We start from the raw sequence: 12,147 nt of genomic DNA on the forward strand, positions 1-12,147 counted from the left end.
AAGCCAGAAGTGAGGTTAAGGCCACGTCCTCACTGGGACCCTCTGGGACTGGCTCTGGGTCCATACCTGATTCTGCTATTCCTCTGTCCGAGGAGGTTCCAGAAGGCAGGGCGTTACTTGCGTTCTGGGCACTCTGACTGCGGGTAACAGCGGCTATATAGGCCGTCTCCCCGGAAAAAAACACCATCCCATCAGCCTGCACGGCTATGAGTACTACTTCCCCATCCTCCTCCATTGCCTCAGGCACAGTGCTACGTATGGGGCAGCTACCATCAGCCAGGTCACCATCTGTTGTGACACTGGTCACTGGCACAGCACCACATAGTTACATAGTTACATAGTTTATAAGGCTGAAAAAAGACAAGCGTCCATCCAGTTCAGCCTATTTCTTGCGCACTGCAGCTATTCCGCAGCGTTGATCCAGGGGAAGGCAAAAAAAATCCATGCGGTATAGGCCAATTTACATAATTGAGGAAAAATTCACTTCTCGACTCCAATCTGGCAGTCAGATTAAATCCCTGGATTAATAAACTATCACTAAGCATAAGATGTAATTTTATTGTGCTCAAGAAAGGCGTCCAGGCCTCTCTTGAATTCATTAAGTGAGTTGGACATCACCACTTCCTCTCCCAGAGAGTTCCAGAGTCTCACGGCTCTGACCGTAAAGAAACCTCTTCTATGCTGGTGCAGGAACCTCCTTTCCTCCAGACGCTTAGTGTGCCCCTTCGTCTTTGTCACCATCCTTGGTATAAGCAGGTCATGGGAGAGATCTCTGTACTGCCCACTGATGTATTTATACATGTTTATGAGGTCTCCCCTAAGCCTTCTCTTTTCCAACGTAAATAGGCCTAATTTTGACAACCTCTCTGGGTATTCTAGTCCCTCCATTCCCTTTATTACCTTAGTCGCCCTCCTTTGTACCCTCTCTAGCTCCAATATGTCTTTCCTAAGCACCAGAGCCCAGAACTGTGCACAATATTCTAAGTGCGGCCTTACCAGCGCTTTTTACAGAGGAAGAACAATGTTCTCATCATATGCCCCTATTCCTCTTCTGATGCATGCCATGGCTCTATTTGCCTTCGCAGCTGCTGCCTGACACTGGGCACTCCAATTTAATTTGCTGTTAACCAAGACGCCCAGTTCTTTCTCCATGTCAGATTTCCCCAACGGTTTCCCATTTAATATGTATGGGTGACTGCTGTTTTTCTTTCCCATGTGCATGACCTTATATTTATCGGCATTGAACCCCATTTGCCATTTTTTGGCCCAACTCCCCAATTTATCTAAATCCTCCTGTAGCTGTGCCCTATCGTCATCTGTATTAACTACTTTACAAAGTTTAGTATCATCTGCAAATATTGCTATTTTACTATGCAACCCTTCCACTAGATCATTAATAAATATATTAAATTGTATAGGGCCCAAGACAGACCCTTGAGGCACCCCGCTAGTAACCCTGACACACCCTGAGCTTACTCCATTGATAACCACCCTCTGCTTTCTATCACTCAGCCAGCTATTTACCCACTTGCACACATTATCCCCCAGACCAAGCATTCTCATTTTATATACCAACCTTTTGTGTGGCACGGTATCAAACACTTTGGAGAAGTCAAGGTATACAACATCCACTGACTCTCCCCGGTCCAGCTGTGAGCTTACCTCCTCGTAGAAGGCGATCAGGTTTGTTTGGCTGGAGCGATCCCTCATGAATCCATGTTGATATGGAGTTAGACAGTTATTATCATTAAGATATTCTACAATAACATCTCTAAGAAATCCTTCAAACAATTTACCCACAACAGACGTTAAGCTTACTGGTCTATAGTTCCCAGGGTCACTTTTAGACCCCTTTTTGAATATTGGTACCACATTTGCTTGGCGCCAGTCTAGTGGGACAGTCCCTGTCCATAAAGAGTGCTTGAATATAAGATCAGCGGTCTGTCTATCACATTACTTAATTCTTTTAGTACCCGGGGGTGTATGCCATCTGGGTCTGGTGACTTGTCTATTTTGATATTATTTAGGCGTTTCTGAACTTCCTCCTGGGTTAGGTGGGTGATATTTAGTGGAGGGTTTACTTTATCACTCTGCATTTCCTCTGATAAATTGTTTTCTTTTGTGAAAACAGTGGAGAAGAAGCTATTGAGTAGGTTTGCTTTACCCTCATCGCCCTCTATGATTTTACCCAGGTTATTTTTCAATGGGCCAACTCTATCAGTTTTAATCCTTTTACTGTTTATATAGTTAAAGAACAGTTTGGGATTCGTTTTACTTTCCTTGGCAATTAGTCTCTCTGTCTCCTCTTTTGCTATATTTATTTGTTTCTTACAGATTTTGTTTTTTTCCCTATAAGATATTAGCGCTTCCTCGCTGCCTTCTTGTTTAAGTTTACCGAAAGCCCTTTTTTTGTTTTTCATTGCCCTCTTGACTTCCTTATTTAGCCACATTGGCGTCCTCCTATTCCTAGCCCTTTTATTCCCATAAGATATGTACCTTCTACAGTGACTATGTAGGACTGTTTTGAAAATTTCCCATTTTCTATCCGTGCTCCTATTACTGAAGATACTATCCCAGTCTATAAGGTGAAGGGCATCTCTTAGCTGATCAAACTTTGCCCTCCTGAAGTTCAGTGTTTTTGTGACTCCCTTGCTGGGCACCCTACTGAAGCACATGTGGAATTGTATAATGTTGTGGTCACTATTTCCCAGGTGCCCCCCGACCTGCACCTCAGTTATTCTGTCTGGCCTGTTATTTAATATTAAGTCTAAAAGGGCCGTCCCTCTAGTTGGTTCCTGCACAAGTTGTGACAAATAATTGTCTTTGATAAGTTACAGAAACCTGTTTCCTTTCTGAGATCTACAGCTTTCGGTTTCCCAGTCTATATCAGAATAGTTGAAGTCCCCCATAATAATCACCTCGTTATTTTTTGCTACTTCGTCTATTTGTCTCATTAATAGACTTTCCGTGGCTTCTGCTATATTTGGTGGTTTATAACAGACTCCTATGATAATTTTATTATTGTTTTTTGCCCCATGTATCTCCACCCATAAGGACTCGACCTCCTCATTTCCCTCCCATACATCCTCCCGTATTGTAGGCTTTAGACACGTCTTTACTAGTGTTGAGCGAACATGCTCGACACTGCTCGGTACTCGCCCGAGCATCACGCTACTCGGGATGTTCGGCGAGCACCGAGCATTTCCGGGTTACTCGGGCGGGAGCTCGGGTCTCCGCCCTGCATGTTTGGCGCTCTTTACAGAGCCAATGAACATGCAGGGATTGCCAGCCAGTCACTGTAATGCCGCAGCCATGTTGTTTGTGGGCATTACAGTGATTGGCTGGCCGCACAGCGTCATCTCGAGTATTTAAAACCGGGCGCCGCCATCTTGGACACAGTCGCTCCGGATCAGACAGTGTAGGGACAGCGCTGCTGATTTAGGGATTGATATATCCTGCAAAATAGTTAGTGTTGGGTCTGTAAAGGCTGCCAGATCAAACAAACAGTCCTTCTCAGGACTAATATCCATCCCAGGTATATCAGGCAGGCAGGCTGTATAGGAGACGCAGTGGTTATACCAGCAAATGCTGCATTACAGTCCTGTGTGCTGCTCCTGTTGCTGAAATTGCTGGACTTAGCTCCAGGCCCCGGGGGCCAGGAAAAATCCTTTTTTTTATCTAAATCCTCTTTTTTTTTCCGCCTTCACAATGTACAAATACCCATCTTATTAACCTTTTGGTGCCCCCCCCAAAAAAAAAAGTGTGCCTCTGATTTTTCAGACACAAATATATCTGTTGAAAATAGTCTGGTGTAGGCCCGAGAAATACAAGTGTGGTTTTGCAGTTCTATGGGCCATTTGTATCTAAAAAAAACAGTTTGAGTGTGTCGCTCACTGTTCAGCCGCAAATATATATATATTTTAAAAAGCCTGGTATACACCAGTAAAATATTACTGTGGTTTTGATGTTCCACGGTAAAACATCTCTATTATCCTGTTTTTGGCATTTTTTGCTGTATAAAAATAATAAGTGTCTCCCTGATTTTTCAGACACAAATATATCTGTTGAAAATAGTCTGGTGTAGGCCAGAGAGACAGAAGTGTGCTTTTGCTGTTCCACGGTAAAAAATCTCTATTATCCTGCTTTTTGCATTTTTTGCTGTAAAAAAAAAAAAAATAGTGTCTCCCTGATTTTTCAGACACAAATATATCTGTTGAAAATAGTCTGGTGTAGGCCCGAGAAATACAAGTGTGGTTTTGCAGTTCCACGGTACAAACCTCTGTATTATCCACTTTTGGGCCATTTGTATCTAAAAAAAACAGTTTGAGTGTGTCGCTCACTGTTCAGCCGCAAATATATATATATATTAAAAATCCTGGTATACACCAGTAAATTATTACTGTGGTTTTGATGTTCCACGGTAAAACATCTCTATTATCCTGTTTTTGGCATTTTTTGCTGTATAAAAATAATAATAGTGTCTCCCTGATTTTTCAGACACAAATATATCTGTTGAAAATAGTCTGGTGTAGGCCACAGAGACAGAAGTGTGCTTTTGCTGTTCCACTGTAAAAAATCTCTATTATCCTGCTTTTTGCATTTTTTGCTGTAAAAAAAAAAAAAAATAGTGTCTCCCTGATTTTTCAGACACAAATATATCTGTTGAAAATAGTCTGCTGTAGGCCCGAGAAATACAAGTGTGGTTTTGCAGATCCAAGGTACAAACCTCTGTATTATCCACTTTTTGGCCATTTGTATCTAAAAAAAACAGTTTGAGTGTGTCGCTCACTGTTCAGCCGCAAATATATATATATTTTAAAAAGCCTGGTATACACCAGTAAATTATTACTGTGGTTTTGGTGTTCCACAGTAAAACATCTCTATTATCCTGTTTTTGGCATTTTTTGCTGTAAAAAAATAATAATAGTGTCTCCCTGATTTTTCAGACACAAATATATCTGTTGAAAATAGTCTGGTGTAGGCCAGAGAGACAGAAGTGTGCTTTTGCTGTTCCACGGTAAAAAATCTCTATTATCCTGCTTTTTGCATTTTTTGCTGTAAAAAAATAAATAAATAGTGTCTCCCTGATTTTTCAGACACAAATATATCTGTTGAAAATAGTCTGGTGTAGGCCCGAGAAATACAAGTGTGGTTTTGCAGTTCCACGGTACAAACCTCTGTATTATCCACTTTTGGGCCATTTGTATCTAAAAAAAACAGTTTGAGTGTGTCGCTCACTGTTCAGCCGCAAATATATATATATATATTTTAAAAAGCCTGGTATACACCAGTAAATTATTACTGTGGTTTTGATGTTCCACGGTAAAACGTCTCTATTATCCTGTTTTTGGCATTTTTTGCTGTATAAAAATAATAATAGTGTCTCCCTGATTTTTCAGACACAAATATATTTGTTGAAAATAGTCTGGTGTAGGCCAGATAGACAGAAGTGTGCTTTTGCTGTTCCACGGTAAAAAATCTCTATTATCCTGCTTTTTGCATTTTTTGCTGTAAAAAAAAAAAAAAATAGTGTCTCCCTGATTTTTCAGACACAAATATATCTGTTGAAAATAGTCTGGTGTAGGCCCGAGAAATACAAGTGTGGTTTTGCAGTTCCACAGTACAAACCTCTGTATTATCCACTTTTGGGCCATTTGTATCTAAAAAAAACAGTTTGAGTGTGTCGCTCACTGTTCAGCCGCAAATATATATATATTTTAAAAAGCCTGGCATACACCAGTAAATTATTACTGTGGTTTTGATGTTCCACGGTAAAACATCTCTATTATCCTGTTTTGGGCATTTTTTGCTGTATAAAAATAATAATAGTGTCTCCCTGATTTTTCAGACACAAATATATTTGTTGAAAATAGTCTGGTGTACGCCAGAGAGACAGAAGTGTGCTTTTGCTGTTCCACGGTAAAAAATCTCTTTTATCCTGCTTTTTGCATTTTTTGCTGTAAAAAAAAAAAAAATAGTGTCTCCCTGATTTTTCAGACACAAATATATCTGTTGAAAATAGTCTGGTGTAGGCCCGAGAAATACAAGTGTGGTTTTGCAGTTCCACGGTACAAACCTCTGTATTATCCACTTTTGGGCCATTTGTATCTAAAAAAAACAGTTTGAGTGTGTCGCTCACTGTTCAGCCGCAAATATATATATATTTTAAAAAGCCTGGCATACACCAGTAAATTATTACTGTGGTTTTGATGTTCCACGGTAAAACATCTCTATTATCCTGTTTTGGGCATTTTTTGCTGTATAAAAATAATAATAGTGTCTCCCTGATTTTTCAGACACAAATATATCTGTTGAAAATAGTCTGGTGTACGCCAGAGAGACAGAAGTGTGCTTTTGCTGTTCCACGGTAAAAAATCTCTTTTATCCTGCTTTTTGCATTTTTTGCTGTAAAAAAAAAAAAAATAGTGTCTCCCTGATTTTTCAGACACAAATATATCTGTTGAAAATAGTCTGGTGTAGGCCCGAGAAATACAAGTGTGGTTTTGCAGTTCCACGGTACAAACCTCTGTATTATCCACTTTTGGGCCATTTGTATCTAAAAAAAACAGTTTGAGTGTGTCGCTCACTGTTCAGCCGCAAATATATATATATTTTAAAAAGCCTGGTATACACCAGTAAATTATTACTGTGGTTTTGATGTTCCACGGTAAAACATCTCTATTATCCTGTTTTTGGCATTTTTTGCTGTATAAAAATAATAATAGTGTCTCCCTGATTTTTCAGACACAAATATATCTGTTGAAAATAGTCTGGTGTAGGCCACAGAGACAGAAGTGTGCTTTTGCTGTTCCACTGTAAAAAATCTCTATTATCCTGCTTTTTGCATTTTTTGCTGTAAAAAAAAAAAAAAATAGTGTCTCCCTGATTTTTCAGACTCAAATATATCTGTTGAAAATAGTCTGGTGTAGGCCAGAGAGACAGAAGTGTGCTTTTGCTGTTCCACGGTAAAAAAATCTCTATTATCCTGCTTTTTGTTTTTTTTGCTGTAAAAAAAAAAAAAAATTGTGTCTCCCTGATTTTTCAGACACAAATATATCTGTTGAAAATAGTCTGGTGTAGGCCTGAGAAATACAAGTGTGGTTTTGCAGTTCCATGGTACAAACCTCTGTATTATCCACTTTTGGGCCATTTGTATCTAAAAAAAACAGTTTGAGTGTGTCGCTCACTGTTCAGCCGCAAATATATATATATTTTAAAAAGCCTGGTATACACCAGTAAATTATTACTGTGGTTTTGATGTTCCATGGTAAAACATCTCTATTATCCTGTTTTTGGCATTTTTTGCTGTAAAAAAATAATAATAGGGTCTCCCTGATTTTTCAGACACAAATATATCTGTTGAAAATAGTCTGGTGTAGGCCAGAGAGACAGAAGTGTGCTTTTGCTGTTCCACGGTAAAAAATCTCTATTATCCTGCTTTTTGCATTTTTTGCTGTAAAAAAAATAAATAAATAGTGTCTCCCTGATTTTTCAGACACAAATATATCTGTTGAAAATAGTCTGGTGTAGGCCCGAGAAATACAAGTGTGGTTTTGCAGTTCCACGGTACAAACCTCTGTATTATCCACTTTTGGGCCATTTGTATCTAAAAAAAACAGTTTGAGTGTGTCGCTCACTGTTCAGCCGCAAATATATATATATTTTAAAAAGCCTGGTATACACCAGTAAATTATTACTGTGGTTTTGATGTTCCACAGTAAAACTTCTCTATTATCCTGTTTTTGGCATTTTTTGCTGTATAAAAATAATAATAGTGTCTCCCTGATTTTTCAGACACAAATATATCTGTTGAAAATAGTCTGGTGTAGGCCAGAGAGACAGAAGTGTGCTTTTGCTGTTCCACGATAAAACATCTCTATTATCCTGCTTTTTGCATTTTTTGCTGTAAAAAGAAAAAAAAATAGTGTCTCCCTGATTTTTCAAACACAATATATCTGCTGAAAATAGTCTGGTGTAGGCCCGATAAATACAAGTGTGGTTTTGCAGTTCCACGGTACAAACCTCTGTATTATCCACTTTTGGGCCATTTGTATCTAAAAAAAACAGTTTGAGTGTGTCGCTCACTGTTCAGCCGCAAATATATATATATTTTAAAAAGCCTGGTATACACCAGTAAATTATAACTGTGGTTTTGCTGTTCCACGGTAAAAAATCTCTATTATTCAGGTTTTGGTAGTTTTTTCCGTAAAGAAAAACAGCAGTGTCTCCTGACTGTTGTGACACAAAATATATCTGTTGAAAATAGTCTTGTGTAGGCCCGACATCCCAGTGTGGTTTCGCAGTTCCACGGGTCAAATCGCTGTACTATCCAGTTTTGGGCCTTTGGTATCTAAAAAAAAAGCAGTTTGAGTGTGTCGCTCACTGTCCAGCCGCAAATATCTCTATTTAAAAAAGTGTGGTATACCCCAGTAAACAATAACTGTGGTTTTCCTCTTCCACGGTTCTAATCTATTCTTTATTACCCTTTTTCCATTGATAGTGCAAGTGTAAGCTATTTTACTTCATTTACAATGGGCAAGGCGCGTGGCAAGGGACGTGGAAGTGGACGTTCTGGTGATGGTTCGTGCAGAGGACGGGGCCGTGGCCAAGGTGAAAATGTGCCACAACCAACAGCCACATCTTCTTGCTCCCACTTCTTGACCGAATTACTAGGGAAGCACAGAACAACACCAGTATTGAGAACTGATCAGTGTGAACAGGTTATTAATTGGACAGCAGACAATACTTCCAGTTACCTGGGCACCACCACCTCCGGTCTGTCTTCCACACGGTCAACTCTTAGTAGCCGTGAGTCTCGACTGCATACTCCTCCTCACCCTGATGCTCCTTCCTCCCACCATGCCGAGTGTTGTCAGACAGCAAGTGATCCCACACTTGGACACTCTGAAGAGCTGTTCACTGGTCCATTTCCATATTTGGGCCCCTCGCCTGATACGCTTGAAGTGGTGGAAGAGGAGATCCCATGTTGCGATGCCCAAATATTTGAACAGCCACGGCCACAGGAAGTCGACGTTGGCAATCTGTCACAAGAGGTGGATGATGACGAGACACAATTGCCAGGAAGTGAGGAGGAGGATCGTGGTGCGCAAGTGGAAGAGGAGGAGGTGGTGGATGATCTAGTAACTGACCCAACGTGGAAGGAGGACATGCAGAGTGAGGCCAGCAGCACACAGGGGGAGGGAGGCAGAGTACCCCAACAGGCAGGAAGAAGCAGTGTGGTGGCCGCAGACAGAAGGCAGGCAACCGTTCCCTGTAACACCAACACGAGGGACGTTGGCAGTACAAGCGGTAGGTCTTCCAGAGTCTGGAATTTTTTTAAAGACTCTGCTGATAATCCCAAAAAGGCCATATGTTCCACCTGCAATGCCAGCATCAGCAGGGGTGACAAAACTACCAGCCTGACCACCACCAGCATGATCAGGCACATGGCAGCAAAGCACCCAACTTTGTGGGGCGAAACCCAGGGTCCACGACCAGTGTCAGCGGGTGTCACCACTGCTTCTTCCACTGTTGTGCGTGCAATAGAACCCCCTGTTGTGTGTGCAAGGCAATCCCTTGTCCATACTGCATGTAAAGATGCCCCCTCCTCTCAGTCTTCACTTGTTATGGCAGTTTCTCAAGAAACAGCATCAACGTCCACGTCCACGTCCCACCGCAGCGTTCAATTGTCCATATCCCAGACCTTTGAACGACAGCGGAAATTCGCAGCTAACGCCCCACAGGCCACAGTCCTAAATTCGCACATTTCACGACTGCTTGCATTGGAAATGCTGCCTTTTAGGCTGGTGGAGACAGAATCCTTCCGCAATCTTATGGCGGTGGCCGTCCCTCGGTACTCGGTCCCCAGCCGACACTATTTTGCCCGGTGTGCCATCCCCGCACTACACTAGCACGTGTCCCAAAGCATCTGCCGTGCCCTCAACAACGCAGTTACTGGGCGAGTCCACCTGACAACGGACACGTGGACAAGTGCTTGTGGCCAGGGATGGTACATCTCTCTGACGGCACACTGGGTAAACATAGTGGAAGCCGGGACCCAGTCGGACCTTGGGACGGAACACATCCTCCCCACACCGAGGATTGCGGGCCCTATGTCAGTCAGAGTTGCCCCCACAGTGTACAGCTCCTGCGCATCCTCCTCCTCCTCCTCCTCCTCATGTTCAGCCTCCATCTCAGATATCATCACATCAGTTACAAGCTGGAAGCATTGCAGTAATGCCTCCGCCAAGCGGCAACACGCTGTGCTGAAACTCATAAGCTTAGGTGATAAACCTCACACTGCTTGTGAGTTGTGGACAGCTGTGAAAGAGCAGGCAGAACTGTGGCTGAGACCGCTGAACCTACATCCCGGCATGGTCGTGTGTGACAATGGCCGTAACCTGGTGGCGGCTCTGAGGCGAGGTGAGATCACACACGTACCATGCCTGGCTCATGTGCTTAACCTCGTGGTTCAGCGGTTTCTTAAATCGTACCCCGAGTTGCCAGATCTGCTCATGAAAGTACGCCGCCTGTCAGCTCATTTTCGCAAGTCGGCTACAGCTTCCGCCGCCCTTGCTGTGCTGCAGCAGCGTTTGCAGCTTCCGGCACATCGACTGGTGTGTGATGTCCCCACACGTTGGAACTCTACCCTCCACATGTTGGAAAGGATTTGTGAGCAGAAGAGAGCAGTTGTGGAGTACCAGCTGCAACAAGGCCGTCGATATTCAGGTCAGACTCCACACATAAGACCTCAGGAGTGGACCTGGATGTCTGACATATGTACCATCCTGACAAACTTTGAGGAGGCCACCAAGATGGTGAGTGGCGATGACGCCATCATTAGTGTCAGCATCCCACCACTTGTCTGTCTTTTGCAACGCTCTCTGCAGAGAATTAAAGAGGAGGCATTGCAGCCAGAGTATGATGAGATGGATCAAGAAGCCGTAGCGAGCGATTACACACAGCCCAGCCTCATCTCATCCCAACGTGCATTGGGGGACAATGAGGGAGAGGAGGAGGAGGAGGAGGAGTAGGAAGAACAGGAGCTGCTATCATGCGTTGTAGACGGTAGTACCTGTACAAGTGTCATACCGTCGGTTCAGCGTGAGTGGCCTGAGGACAGGGGGGAGGAGGAAGAGGAGGAGGAGAGCATGGTCAGTCGTCATCTTGGTGAAGACACGGAAATCTTACCCGTTACCAGTCTGCCACGCATGGCTGACTTTATGTTACTCTGCCTTAACCGTGACCCTCGCGTTGTCAAAATGTTGGATGACAGTCATTACTGGTTGCTGACACTTGTAGACCCCCGCTACAAGGAGAACTTTCACTCTCTTATTCCTGAGGTGGAGAGGTCTACAAAAATGGGGCAATACCAGAAGGCCCTTGCTGCAGAACTCTTAAAAAAATTCCCATCTGAACACGCTAGCGGCAGAGGTCACAGTTCATTGCCCAACCAAGGCGTACAGGCGAGAGAGATGCAACTCCAATCCAGCAGAGGCAGGGGAACACTGTCAGCGTTCTTGGACAGTTTTCTGACGCCCGCCCAGCTTACAGACCCTGAGGCGCGGGGTACTCTCACAAGGAGTGGAAAGTTTCAAAAGATGGTGAGGGAGTACCTTGCCGATCGTACCAGCGTCCTCCGTGATTCCTCTGTGCCTTTTAATTATTGGGTATCCAAGCTGGACACTTGGAATGAACTCGCTCTGTACGCCTTGGAGGTCCTGGCCTGCCCTGTCGCTAGTGTGTTATCGGACCGTGTTTTTATTGCCGCTGGGGGAATTATAACTGATAAGCGCACTCGCCTGTCAACTGACAATGCTGACAAGCTGACCCTTATCAAAATGAACAAGGGCTGGATTGGGCCAGACTTCTCATCACCACCAAATGACAGCAGAGTAACATAAAGTCAAATCCACTGTGTTATTTCAGGAGGTGTATTCACATGCACCGCTTCACACCCACACATGGGTATACGCTTCCTCGTTTCGGTTGTTTAATCTTCTTCTCCTTATCCTCAGCCTCCACCACCACTATACCACCAGGGTGCCAGCATTGCAAGTTCCTCCGTCCAAATTTTTGGCAGCTTTTGCTGGGAAAGCATAAGCAAATACTATGGGACACCCACTCCCCAATAATGGGACTTATGTT

Source organism: Phyllobates terribilis, unplaced genomic scaffold, assembly GCF_046119375.1.
Source record: "Phyllobates terribilis strain yellow unplaced genomic scaffold, ASM4611937v1 Scaffold_1__5_contigs__length_1240528914, whole genome shotgun sequence".
Taxonomy (NCBI): Eukaryota; Metazoa; Chordata; class Amphibia; order Anura; family Dendrobatidae; genus Phyllobates; species Phyllobates terribilis.